The following is a 13,000-nucleotide window of genomic DNA, read 5'->3' as shown; positions in this document are numbered from 1 at the left end:
TGTCATTAAAATAGTAGCAGAGATCTCATTATCTTTCCTTTGCTAACTGTAAGAATAAAGACACATCTAATTAAGAGATCATCCAGTTGAGGAAACTAAACTTTCCTGGCCTCAAAACTCTCAGGTGAACTTTTGTATATCCTTTTTCTGTTTCTTTCTGGAGACCATCCAAATAAACTCATTGGGTAGTATTTCCTGCCAAATAAGTACATAGTTTCTTTGTATGAATATTATTTGTGTCTCTTTTATTACTAATAGAACCTCAGTTACTCGAAGTGTCTGGCTACTTTGTGTCTGTGCTTGAATAATGTTGCAACATGCCCAGAATTACATATTTATTAATGTTTCTAATAGTGCTACTGCTAATTATAGAGGTTGGGACTAGCACCATCAAAAAATAAAATAACTCGCAGTAACAAGAAAGGTAGGAGTATTGTTGGGTCATTCTCAATGATAGAGGCATAGGCTTGTTATTATGAATACTGATGCAATGAACAGTAGAGTAAAGACATCTCTTTGTGATCTTACTTTCATTTATTTTGGATACATACCCACAGGTGGGATTCTGCATTGTAAGTTCTGTTTTTAATTTTTTGAGGAATTCTATCCTCTTTTCCATAGCTGCTGTGCTGTTTTACTTCCCCATCAAAAGTGTACAAAGGTTGCACTGTTTCTATATGCTTACCAACACTTATTTTTTCTTAATAATATCCATATTCATATATGAGGTGATATATCACTATGGATTTATTTGCATTTCCTGATAATAATATTGAATATCTATGTCTATTGGCCATTTGAATGTTTACCTTGGAGAAGTAGCCTCAATCTATTTTACCCATAGTGTTATTTGTTTATTTCTATTGAGTTGTAGGAGTTACTCACATACTCTGGAAATTAACCTCATATCAGATATATGCTCTGCAAATATTTTGTCTTATCACATTGATTGTCTTCCTTTTCAACATGTAAGGCTTTTCCCTTGATTGAGTCCTGAGCACCCATTTTCTTTTTGTTATCTCTGCTTTTGGGCTTATTTCCAAGAAATAGTTGCCAAGCACAATGTCAATATTTTGCTATATTTTTTCCTCTAAGAGTTATACAATAGTGGCTTTGTAATGTCTTATACTTGAGTTGATTACATGTATGGAATAAAATAATGGTTGAATTTAATTTGTGTATATGGATATGCTTATTTTCCCATTATCATATAAGGAGACTATCCCTTCCTTATTGTGCATTCTTGGCACCCTCATCAAAGATCAGTTTATCATTGGTTCATGGGCTTATTTCTGGGCTCCATTCTGTTCCAGTGATCTTTATATGTCTGTTTTCATGCCTGCTTTTATTATTAGTATATATCACTATTTCTTTTTTTTATATCACTATTTCTATTTACCAAATATGGTAAGACTTCACTAGAACCATTAGGCAAGGAAAAAAAATTAAAACAATCTAAATGGAAAGGAATGAAATTTTCTTTGTCTGCAGACGACATCCATATGTAGGTAGAAAACCTTAAATGCTCAAAAAAAAAAAAAAAACAGCTGTTAGAACTAATAAAGTCAGTAAAGTTGCAGGGTATATAATCAACATACAAATGTCATTTATGCTTCTCTACCATAATAATGAATTGCCCAAAAAGAATATTAAGAAAATAATCCTATTTATAGTGGCATAAAGAATAAAATATTTAGAAATAAGCTTAACCATGGAGATGAAATACTTTTCCAAAGAAAACTCTAAAACATCAGTGAGATAAAATAGAGGTAGGGCAGCTATTTGATCATTTAGGGCACAGATTAAGATGCCCTTGTTCCTTATTGGTGTGCCTGGGTTTGAATTCTGATTCTGGCTCCCGATAATTGGCTTTTTGTTAATGAACACCCTGAGAGTCAGAGGTGATGGCTCAAATAGTTTGAGCCCTGCCATGCAACTGGCAGACTCAGATTGCACTTCTGATTCCAGGCTTCAGCTTACCCAGCTGCAGCCATTGTGGGCATTTCTGGCCCAGCTCCAGATGCTGCAGGCATTTGGGGCTCACTTCTCTCTGCCTCTCAGTTTAAACAAAAGAAATTAAAGGTGACAGAAATAAATGGAAAAATACTCTATTTTATTGATGGACATACTTAAGTGGTATTAAAATGTCTATATTACCCAAAATGATGTACAGATACAAAACTATCTCCATCAAAATTTTTATCTGTTCTACTTAATATGACTGGTTTAATTCTGTAATTAATACACAGTTATTCTTAAGTGTTGAAAATTAACTGAAATGTGATCCCTGTTAAACATAAGAGTGGGAATAAGAGAGGGAAGAGATGTACAATTTGGGACATGCTCAAGCTGACTTGCCCCAAATGGTAGAGTTAGAAACATACCAGGGGATTCCAATTCAATCCCATCAAGGTGGCATGTACCAATGCCATCTCACTAGTCCAAGTGATCAATTTCAGTTCACAATTGATCATAATGAAAGGACTAAGAGTCAAAGGGAGCACATAAACAAGTCTAGTACCTGCTAACACTAACCAATAGAATAAATAAAGGGGAGAGTGATCCAACATGGGAAGTGAGATACTCAGCAGACTCATAGAATGGCAGATGTCCTAAATAGCACTCTGGCCTCAGAATCAGCCCTAAAGGCATTCGGATCTGGCTGAAAAGCCCATGAGAGTATTTCAGGCATGGAAAGCCAAGACACTCTGGCAAAAGATCTCTGTGAGGAGCATAGGGAGATTACTGATGCCATAGACAGGAGTGTCAATTGGTAAAGTCAACAACAGGAGTCACTGTGCACTTACTCCTCATGTAGGATCTCTGTCCTTAATGGGCTGTGCATTGAGATTTAATGCTATAACGAGTACTCAAACAATATATTTCCCTTTGTGTTTCTATGGGGGTGCAAACTGTTGAAATCTTCACTTAATGCATACTAAACTGATCTTCTGTAAAAAAAAAAAAAAGAAATTATCAATTCCCAACTTGACTCTCACTGGGATTAAACATGACAATAGGTCTGATCTGATTTCATCATCATTTAAAAAAAATCATCTATTATTTTTCACTTTATGTTTCTGTGTGGGAGCAAACTGTTGAAATCTTTACTTAATGTATACTAAGCTGATCTTCTGTATATTAAGATAATCGAAAATGAATCTTGATGTGAATGGAAGGGGAGAGGGAGTGGGAAAGGGGAGGGTTGTGGGTGGGAGGGACGGTATGGGGGGGAAGCCATTGTAATCCATTAGTCGTACTTTGGAAATTTATATTCATTAAATAAAAGTTAAAAAAAAACTCAATGGCATTTTTTTTTGCTAGAAATTTAAAAAAACTTCTAAAATTCCCTCAGAACCATAGAAAACCAGAATAGCAGAAATGATCTTCAGGAAAATAGGCAAAACTACATGCATGAAACTTTTTGACTGTATACATCATTTAAATCTTTGATTTTCCAAGATATCCTAGATTAAAATTAGGTTATTCTAATATCTTTTGGACAGTGGAAACGTGTGAACTTACTATTAATATTGAATGTCAGATGTTCCATTCTCTAACTTGAGATAGTCTGTTAAGGATATTTGCTCCCTATGATTTATCTATAACAAATTTGAGATGAAAGTTTAATTTTTGAATTTATAATAGTTAGTCAATGTGTGAAACCCTTCCATATGGTCACAATCTGGAGCATAATCTAAATTATTATAAAAATTAACCTTGTTTTTAATTTTGAGATAACCAAAAAATATTTTGGGATAATCAACTAGCCTTTGAATTTCAAATTAGCCCTTTTTCTATTTTGAGGTATTAGAGGTAACTAAAAAAAGCTTTGAGATAACCAATTGTCTTTTGAGTATCTCTTATTATCGGCCATGATAAAACTCACTTATTCAAGAATCTACATATTTCATGTCTTGCTAGCACCTTAAATGTAATTATATATACTGTGGGAATATTTTCTTCTGATATTTAATTTGCTTTAATGTAGTTGTAAGATATCACTTCTGAAAAAGTCAACTCATACTATTCCAACCAACTCACTGTCTCCATAAAAAATTCTAAGATGGATAGATTAACTTATGTTTTGAGTAATTACAAGATTCATGTGTGTATATTATATATATATATTTTATATATGGTAGCAATTTTGACTGAGAGAACAGAAAAAAAGAATGATGTTTGTTGTAGTATTTCATCCAAGTTTTACACATTGATTCAAAAAGGTAGTTTCAAGACTTTGAAGCTCATGTAAGCCTAATCACTACTTATTTGGCACTTCTACATTTAAATTATCTTTTTTCCTTTCTCATCAAAAATATGCTATGAACAACTCCATCACAATCTGTACTTTGTGATGTAAATAGGCAATGAGATATAGTTCCAGTATATCATAATCCTACTATTGTCTTCTTCCCTTACATAGAAAATTCTGCCATAGCAAACAGGTGCAGTGACGGTCTGACTGAGATCTCCGGAGACAAAAAATAAAGGAAGATACTGTGGAGAGGTCCCACAGCAGTTATGCAATTAAAATATGCAATTAAAATTCTTGAATCATTTCCCTTCTATGGCAGAAAACTAAAATAAAAAAGCCTTTTAAAAACATTTTAAGATTTCTACTACAGATGCTAGTCGCTATGCTGAACAAGATTTGGTGTGTTCACAATTTAATTAAATTCATCTCTCAGTAACCCTGTGATAAAAATAAAGCCTAAACCCCTTGGATGTCTGTATCTGCTAGATGTTTCTGATCTAGAAAATAAAATTAACTCTTCAGTGAAATGATCCAAATAGGATGGCACGAGCTAATCTTGTCAATGTGTATTGATCTGTATTAGGAAAATAATGAGAATGTCATCATGAATAGCTATACATGTTAATCAACATAACAGCCTATGTACTTATAAACACACACATAGGCACTTAAACATAGAGCTATAAACACACAAACAAGCACATATCCACACATATGCCATAAACACATACACAAATAGTTAAAACTCTCTTTCTCACACACACAATTGGGAACTAATTGCTAAAAATGCTGTATCATTTCTCAAGGACATTGTTAGAAAGATTATAAAAACACTTCCTTCCCTTAATAGAGATGCAGTAAAAAAAAAAAAAAAAAGTCAGTGGAGAATGCAAATTTATTCCTCTGATAACATTTGCAAGAGTGTGGGAGGTGCCACAGACTCTACTTGAGTTAAGATGGTGTTTTCTCCAGACTGGTTGCTGGCACCCTTTTGAGGGGATGGAGAGAAATAAATGTGCTCTTCCTTAATAGGGATATGCGGCTGCCCTGCCCCTGGCTTGTGCTCAAGGCCATACTCAAACTCAGTGTGGTCAACAGAGTTCTCCCTTAGGCAGCATCACCAGTGACATGGCTGGCCACAGTGTGCTCCCTCCTTGCTCCCAGAAGATGGCATCTCCTCCAGTCCCCAGCTGGGGCAGTTGCAGGCTGTGTCCCCGATTGCTGCTGAATGTTTGTCCTGTCCATGTTGCTCCTGGGCATCTTTCTTCTTTCTGTAGAATTTCCACTGCTAACCTGTCTCTGGTTCTCCCTTGGGAATGTACTTCCACTGTTTTTCTTCTGTTATCTTCCCCTGGTCTAAATCAGCACCTCTTTTCCCTATTCAGCCATCTTGAAATATCTGTTCCTTTGGAAACACTACACTAGAAGTAAAAAATCTAGAATCCTCTTGTTTTGTTTTCAAAGATGTATTTATTTGTTTGGAAGTCAGAGTTATGGGGAGGGGAGTGGGAGGGTGGTGACAGAGACAGAGATCTTCCATCTTCTGGTTCATTCTCCAGATGGTAGCAATGGCCAGGTCTAAGGCATGAGACAGGAACTTCCTTCAGGTCTCTCACGTGGGTGGCAGGGGCACAAATACTGAGCCATCCTCCACAACTTTTCCCAGGCCATTAGCAGGGAACTGAGTTGGAAGTGGAACATCAGGAACATGAACCGGTGCTCAGATAGGATGCTGCCATTATAGGTGGCAGTTTTAACCATTACACTACAGTGCTGGCCCCTCAAATTCCTTCTTGATTTTGTTAATAATGTGACTATGATCAGCCTGATTTTTTAAGTACAATCTTTTGTATCTATACAACAAAAGGTTCAAATGAAACAGCCACCTCTAACATTCCTTGGGTCTATGATTAAATAAACTTTAAATAACATTGCAAAAGTCACTAATACCTTTGTAAGAAGCTTTTTCATTTTTATGTATTTATTATTAATTATCTTGAAGATACTTGGTAGTTAGACACAATAAAATTTCAGTTGACATTTCTTTTTCTGTATGATCAAAATATCTTCATTATTTATAAGGTATAACAAAAATTCTCAGGTTGTGTTGAGGATCCAGTTAATTATTACTAATACCCGGCACATAGCAAAACCTGCATATCACCTAAAACAATTAGTAATTTGATTTAGTAGTATTTTCATTTTCAATGCCATCATATGGATCAGATTGTGTAACAGATAACAGGAATACTTGAAGTTGCTGCTGCATGAAGTAAGCTTTTGATCTTTGACTTTCTGAGTTCCTTGAGGAAGGTAGTACAAATAGCATGGTCAGGCTCTCACAGTGAGGATGACACTGCCAGTGGGGTTCACTCTCTAGATGTCACTTTGGGTCTTTGTCATATTACACATATCACTGCAGTGAGTCTCAGTACTATGTAATCAAAGAGTTTCCTGGTGTGTGGGTTTTCTTTACCTTCATCCCTAAGAAATATCTAGAGAGAATTTGAAGAAATTGTGGCTTTACTACTAAAAGCGTGGTCTCTGAACATTAACCAAAGCTTGTTAGAAAGTCAGAATTATTAAATCAGAATCTTCACTTTAATAATATTTATATGATTTATATGCATATTAACCCATTATGTTTCATCATTCTATATATTTAGGACCTATAGAGACTTAAATGGAGCAATACATATACCACTCATGATAACTCTGAAATAAATATTATGTGGTTAAAATATTTCCAGAAATGAAAACTTGGGAAACCAGGGGCTAAAGTTCTAAAAACACAGTTTTCAAAAGATTGAGCTTTGGTGAGCATCTGAAATTCTCTTTTGAGGGAATTATTTTAAATTTATGACTTGGGAACAGTACAGGACCGTGGGTTATGATGTGGTTACTGGAACACTCTACAGCACCAATAGAGCTGCAAGGATGCAATAACATAGAAATATGTAGTAGATCAAACATTTTTAAATGAGCTCTCAGTCTTTGCATATCACGTAAATATCTGGAATGTGGTATTTCAAGATGTTGGTCACAACTTGGTGTTTTGTTCAAGGAAAGCAATTTGCCTAAGAGTTGACAGCATTAGCATTTAAATCATAATTTGTGACTCCAAATCTTGAACCCTTATCACTGGTTGTAAAACTGTGGATGACATTTTTTACTTAATTTCCCTGAACTTTAGTTTCCTCATCATTGTAATAGAGATAAACATTGCTTGACAATTAAGGGAGCTGTTCAGAATAACTCTCCTTCGAAACCAGAAGATCTTACCCTTGATCAGTTAGCGATATTCCCTTTCACAGGGTTCACTCATAACATTAAAACTAGTGTTTTTAGTTTAACCATGTCAGAAATCAGCATATTTTTTGACATGTAACTACACATTTTCACTAAAGAAAAATAGATGACAGATGCAATTTCTCTGTCTTTGTTAAGGGATTGTACTCTCAAGTCTTTTGAACACAGTTCTCCTTAATCTATTTATGGATGGTTTGCTCTTTTGTTTAAGATCTGAATAGGAATTTTCTGATATGAAACTTCCCAGGAAGGTAATGGATGAAGCCTCATGGAGCCTCTAAGTAGATTTTATCGTCTGGTTTCACTTCAACCTTCACTGTTCTGAGAAAAATGATTGTTGACACAAGCCTTCGGTTATGTCCACTGAAAATTACAATGCCTGTTTTGGGCACAGGACTTACGGCTGGTGCTTCTGCCTTCAGGCAGAGTGCTAAAAGCAATGTATCACCATTGATAGAAAGTAAAGAGAAGGTAAAACTTATGATGCCTTAATACTTTGCTTTATTATGATTTTTTAAAAAATCATAGTTTACTCAACTGAGCAAGCAGCATGCAATTTGACAAGAAGTCCTAAAATATCACTTTATGAGATTGTTTTTGAAAGTGATATAAAATGTGGTAAAACGTATAATGAAACTTATTTATATTTAATGGTTACTATGTCCTATAAATAATTCTAGGAACTTCAAATGTATTTATTTAATAATTCTCAAAATAATCCTGTGAGGCAGTTCTACCATTATTCCTACTTTAAAATGTGGACATTAAGACACTGATCATTTCAGAATCTAGCCTAAAGTAGTAAAGCCAGTAATGCCAGATTCAGGAAATAAATTCTTGTAGTCTGATAATGACTAAATTCAGTGGTTTTGTATGGACTGATTAAGATAAACTCTAACTTTATTTTTCAGTCACCCTTGTTTGTATACAGGGTACTAGAGTAGGCTGGCCATGAAAGAAATATGAGAAATTTGGAAGGCAGATGTGAAATAGCAACCAGCAAGCTAGGAAATTGCTTCCAGAACTCCAGGCATGACTGTAGGTCTCAGACACTGCTGAGCTGCTGGCTGATCTGATGAGCATGGGATGGCAGCCAGCACGGAGTTCCTCCAGGTCCTTTCAGTCAGGAGCTGGCTCCTGTGCAGGGAGTGTCAGCGTGGAGGGCCCCAGCTGCTCTTAGCAGCCACCTGAGGCAAGACATTCAAGTCTGGATATGGAGTATAAGAAAAGCACCAAAAGAGAGACATGACTTCTGGTTTACCCTTAGAGGTTTAGATTTACCCACATGGCTTTTATTTGTTTTTTATATCCTCCTGTTTTAGGTGCAGATTTATTCACAATTGATTACTCGGTTGATATGCAATAATTGCCTGTCTACAGCCAAGGCAAAAACAAGACCCTTTCATAAATGTTACTAGATTTTGTGTTTGATTCCTTGTAAGTGCTTTTTCTTTTATCCTCTAACCACACCCTTCCTGGTCTTTGCTTCTGTGCATTTTCACAGAATTGTGGATTGTTTAATCTCAAAAATAAATTTCTACCCATATTACTCAGTGATTCTGCTTCCCTAATAGAATACACACTGATACATATGTCTATGAAACAAAGACTATATTGATCATTTAATAAAATAAGTTCTTCCTTTGTAGTTAGAGACTATAACTCAATGTTACTAGCATAATTCTAGGGACATTAGGGTCACTTCATGATGTTTGATATTATCCTCATCTCTCATCATCATTTTACTCCAATGGAAAAAGAAATCTTCCACAAATTTTCAAGAAGTAGGCATTTATCTTTGCATTTTCACCTTAAAAGCAAGTGTTTTAAATGTTTTTGCCTGTTGATTCTTAGTGTTATTGAGGTCTTCCACTTAATCTTTAAGTCATCATTTACTTCAACAATAATTTTCAAACATCATAACCTCTGCTACCTTGAGAGAAGATTCTATTTGCTAGTAATTCAATGCTACTTTTCACCCTCTACAGACCTGAACATCTTGTTTAAACTCTGGTGCTGGACGGCTCCCAAATGTCCAATAAAACTCTAAACCCAGACAAACATTGCAGAGGAACTCCACAGCAATTCCTTTATACAACTTTTGTTTAGACATCTCAGTGAGTCTATTTACGTGTAGCAATTTCCCAGTGCCAGTAAAAGTCAGAAGAAGTGATTCACTGGGGCATTCTTGCAAAATATGACAGATGGGCTCATTAGTCTTTTGATTCATAAAACCCATGATGTTATTTTGTTTAAATAAGAAGCAAAAAATAAGTCCCTGATAGGTTTAATTCAGAGTCAGAGCTAAGTAATGCCAACTTTGCAGATTCATGTAAAGAAGTGACAAAGGGAACAGGAGAGGGGAAAATGAATTGTGCAAGCAAATGTGCTATGCTGTGTGAAAAGTATGAACTATAAGCTAATTATATTTGAGAAGAAAACTGGAGATCTAACAGCGAGGCAAAGGAGTAGAGAAAAGCAACAACTCCCAAGTTGCATGCCATTTATTGTGTTTTTGTGATATAAATACAGTAAAAGGTTAACTAAATGAGATTTAATAGAATGTGTATGCAAAACAAAAGCAAAAAAGAAACCACATGATGCTAGAGTATTTAAGGGAAAAAATAAAAGAATGAAATGAATGATTGATAGGACAGAGGAGAGTTATCTCTTCACAAAGAAGCCAAAATTTAAAGGAAGATGTCTTTGGAATATGCAACTCTGAAAATTCTTTAAGACAGACATAGTAGAGTGGCTGTGTGCCACTCACTCCTATTGAAATGCTCATTCATTTTGATCAGTCACCTATGTTTTGTTGCAATCAGCAAGCCTACCTGATCTAAGGACTCCCTCCTGAAATCTGAATGTGAAATTAGGTACAGCAGTCTGCCAGATCTCTCTCTGCCTTACCTTTAAATGCTGCTTAAAGAGAGACTTAGTAGCTCACAGTTCTCCCTGCATTCTTAAATGGTTATAATAAACAAATGTAAAGGTTTGTGAAAAATAATCCCGTAATGATTTATTTCATCAGTGTTTTACAATTTTCATTATAAATATCTTGTACTTCAGAAGGTTAAATTTATTCCTAAATATTTGAACTTTTTTAACTTATTTTGACTGGGAGTTCTTTTTGATTTCTCTTTCAACAAGATCATTATTGTTGTATAAAAATGCTGCAGTTTCTTTGCATGCTAACTTTGTAAACTTTACTACATTGGTTTATTACTTCTAACAACTTTTCAGTGGAGTATTTCGGATCAGCGCAGTGCGCCGGCCGCAGTGGCCATTGGAGGGTGAACCAACGGCAAAGGAAGAGCTTTCTCTCTCTCTGTCTCTCTCTCTCACTGCCCACTCTGCCTGTAAAAAAATAAAAAAATAAAAAATAAAAAAAAGATTTACTAAATATTATTGATTTAATCTTGGTAGGCTAGATATTCAGGAATTTATCCATTTTTAAGGTGTTTCTAATTGCTAGTATATAGCTACCAGTAGGAATTACTTACAATCCCTTGTATATCTGTGGTAAAAGTTATAATGTCTCCTTATTTCACACCAATTTTATTTAAACTCTCTCTCTCTCTACTCTCTCGCTCTCTTCCTCTCTCTTTCTTGGTTTGTTTGGCTAAAGGTTTGTGTATTTTGTTTATCTTTTCAAAAAAGCAAGTTTTTTTTATCTTGTTTACTTTTTAAAAATATTTATTTATCTAAAGATTTACTTATTTTATTTGAATGGCAGAGTCAGAGAGAGTCAGAGAGAAAGAAAGAGAGAGAGAGAGAGAGGAAGAGAGATCTTTCATCCACTGGTTCATTCCCCAGATGGCCACAATGGCTGGAGCTGCCCTGATCTGAAGTCAGGAGCATCTTCCAGGTCTCCCACGTGGGTCAAGGGCCCAAGAATTTGGGCCATCTTTTATTGCTTTCCCAGGCCATAGCAGAGAGCTGGATTGAAAGTGGAGCAGCCGAGATTCGAACTGCTGCCTATATGGGATGTCAAAACTGCAAGCTGTGGTTTTACCCAATAGGTCGCAGCACTGGCCCCAATTTATTTATTTTGAATGTTAGAGCAAAAGCAGGGGGAGAGAGAGAGAGAGAGAAGAGGAAGAGAGAGAGAGATATTCCATCCACTGGTTCACTCCCCAAATGTCTGCAGTAAGGTCTGGACTAGGCTGAAGCAAGGAGACAGTAATTCTATCTGGTTTCCCACACAGGTGGCATGGTACCAAGTCTTCTGTTGCCTTCCAGGGAGCCTTAGCAGGAAGCTGGATCAAAAGCAGTAGCTAGTGCACCAACAGGCACTCCGATATGGGATTTAATTGTCAAAGGCTACATTTTTAACCCAGTGTGCCACAACATTAGCCCATAGTTATTGTTTGTTTGTGTGTTTGTCTGGTTTTCAGTTTTACTTTCATTTATTTCTGTTCTATTCTTTATTATTTATCATCTCCTGCTAATTTTTGATTTTTGTTTTTATTTTTCTAAGTCCTTGAAATGCATTGTTAAATTGTTTGAGGCCAGCGCTGCGGCTCACTAGGCTAATCCTCCACCTGCGGCGCCGGCACTCTGGGTTCTAGTCCTGGTTGGGGCGCCGGATTCTGTCCTCATTGTTCCTCTTCCAGTCCAGCTCTCTGCTGTGGCCCGGGAAGGCAGTGGAGGATGGCCCAAGTGCTTGGGCCCTGCATCCGCATGGGAGACCAGGAGGAAGCACTGGCTTCAGATCGGTGCAGCACACCTACGATAGTGACCATTTGGGTGGTGAACCAACGGAAGGAAGACCTTTCTCTCTGTCTCTCTCTCTCTCACTAACTCTACCTGTTCAAAAAAAAAAAAATACAGGCCAAGGCTAGACCTTCAAAAAATAAAAATCTTTAGATTGTTTGTTTGAGATCTTTCTATTTTGGATGCACCTTCGGCTATAAACTTTTGTTTTAATACTGATTTGGTGAATCCCACTGATTTTAGTATGTTGTGCTTTCATTTTCATTTGTTTTAAATATTTTAAAATTTTCTTTTCAAATTCTTCCATGATCCATTGGTCATTCTGTAACATGTTGTTTGGTTTTTGTGCAATTGTCGATTTTCTATTGCTTTTCTTGTTGTTGGTTGTTAGTTTTGTTCCTTTGTGGTTTGAGATTACATATGGCATGATTTATTTTTTTTTAAGTTTACTGAGAATTTATTTGTGTCTCAATATGTGGCTTATTCTTGAAAATGTTCTGTGGCTGTTAAATGAACACAGAAAGTGAAAAAATATCCTTTATTCATGGAGTAGAAGAATTAGTAAAGTAAACTGTTCATACTGCCTAAAACAGTCTACGGATTCAAGGCATTGCCTATCAAAATGTCAAAGGTCTTCTCTACCAAATTAGAAAATGAAATCTAAAATTCAAAGAAACCACAAAAAAATCTACAATAGCTAAAGTGAACCGGAGGGAG

Source organism: Oryctolagus cuniculus, chromosome 4 (assembly GCF_051225735.1).
Source record: "Oryctolagus cuniculus isolate XC-2025 breed Fujian yellow rabbit chromosome 4, ASM5122573v1, whole genome shotgun sequence".
NCBI lineage: Eukaryota > Metazoa > Chordata > Mammalia > Lagomorpha > Leporidae > Oryctolagus > Oryctolagus cuniculus.
Note: the sequence above shows the minus strand (reverse complement) of the source record.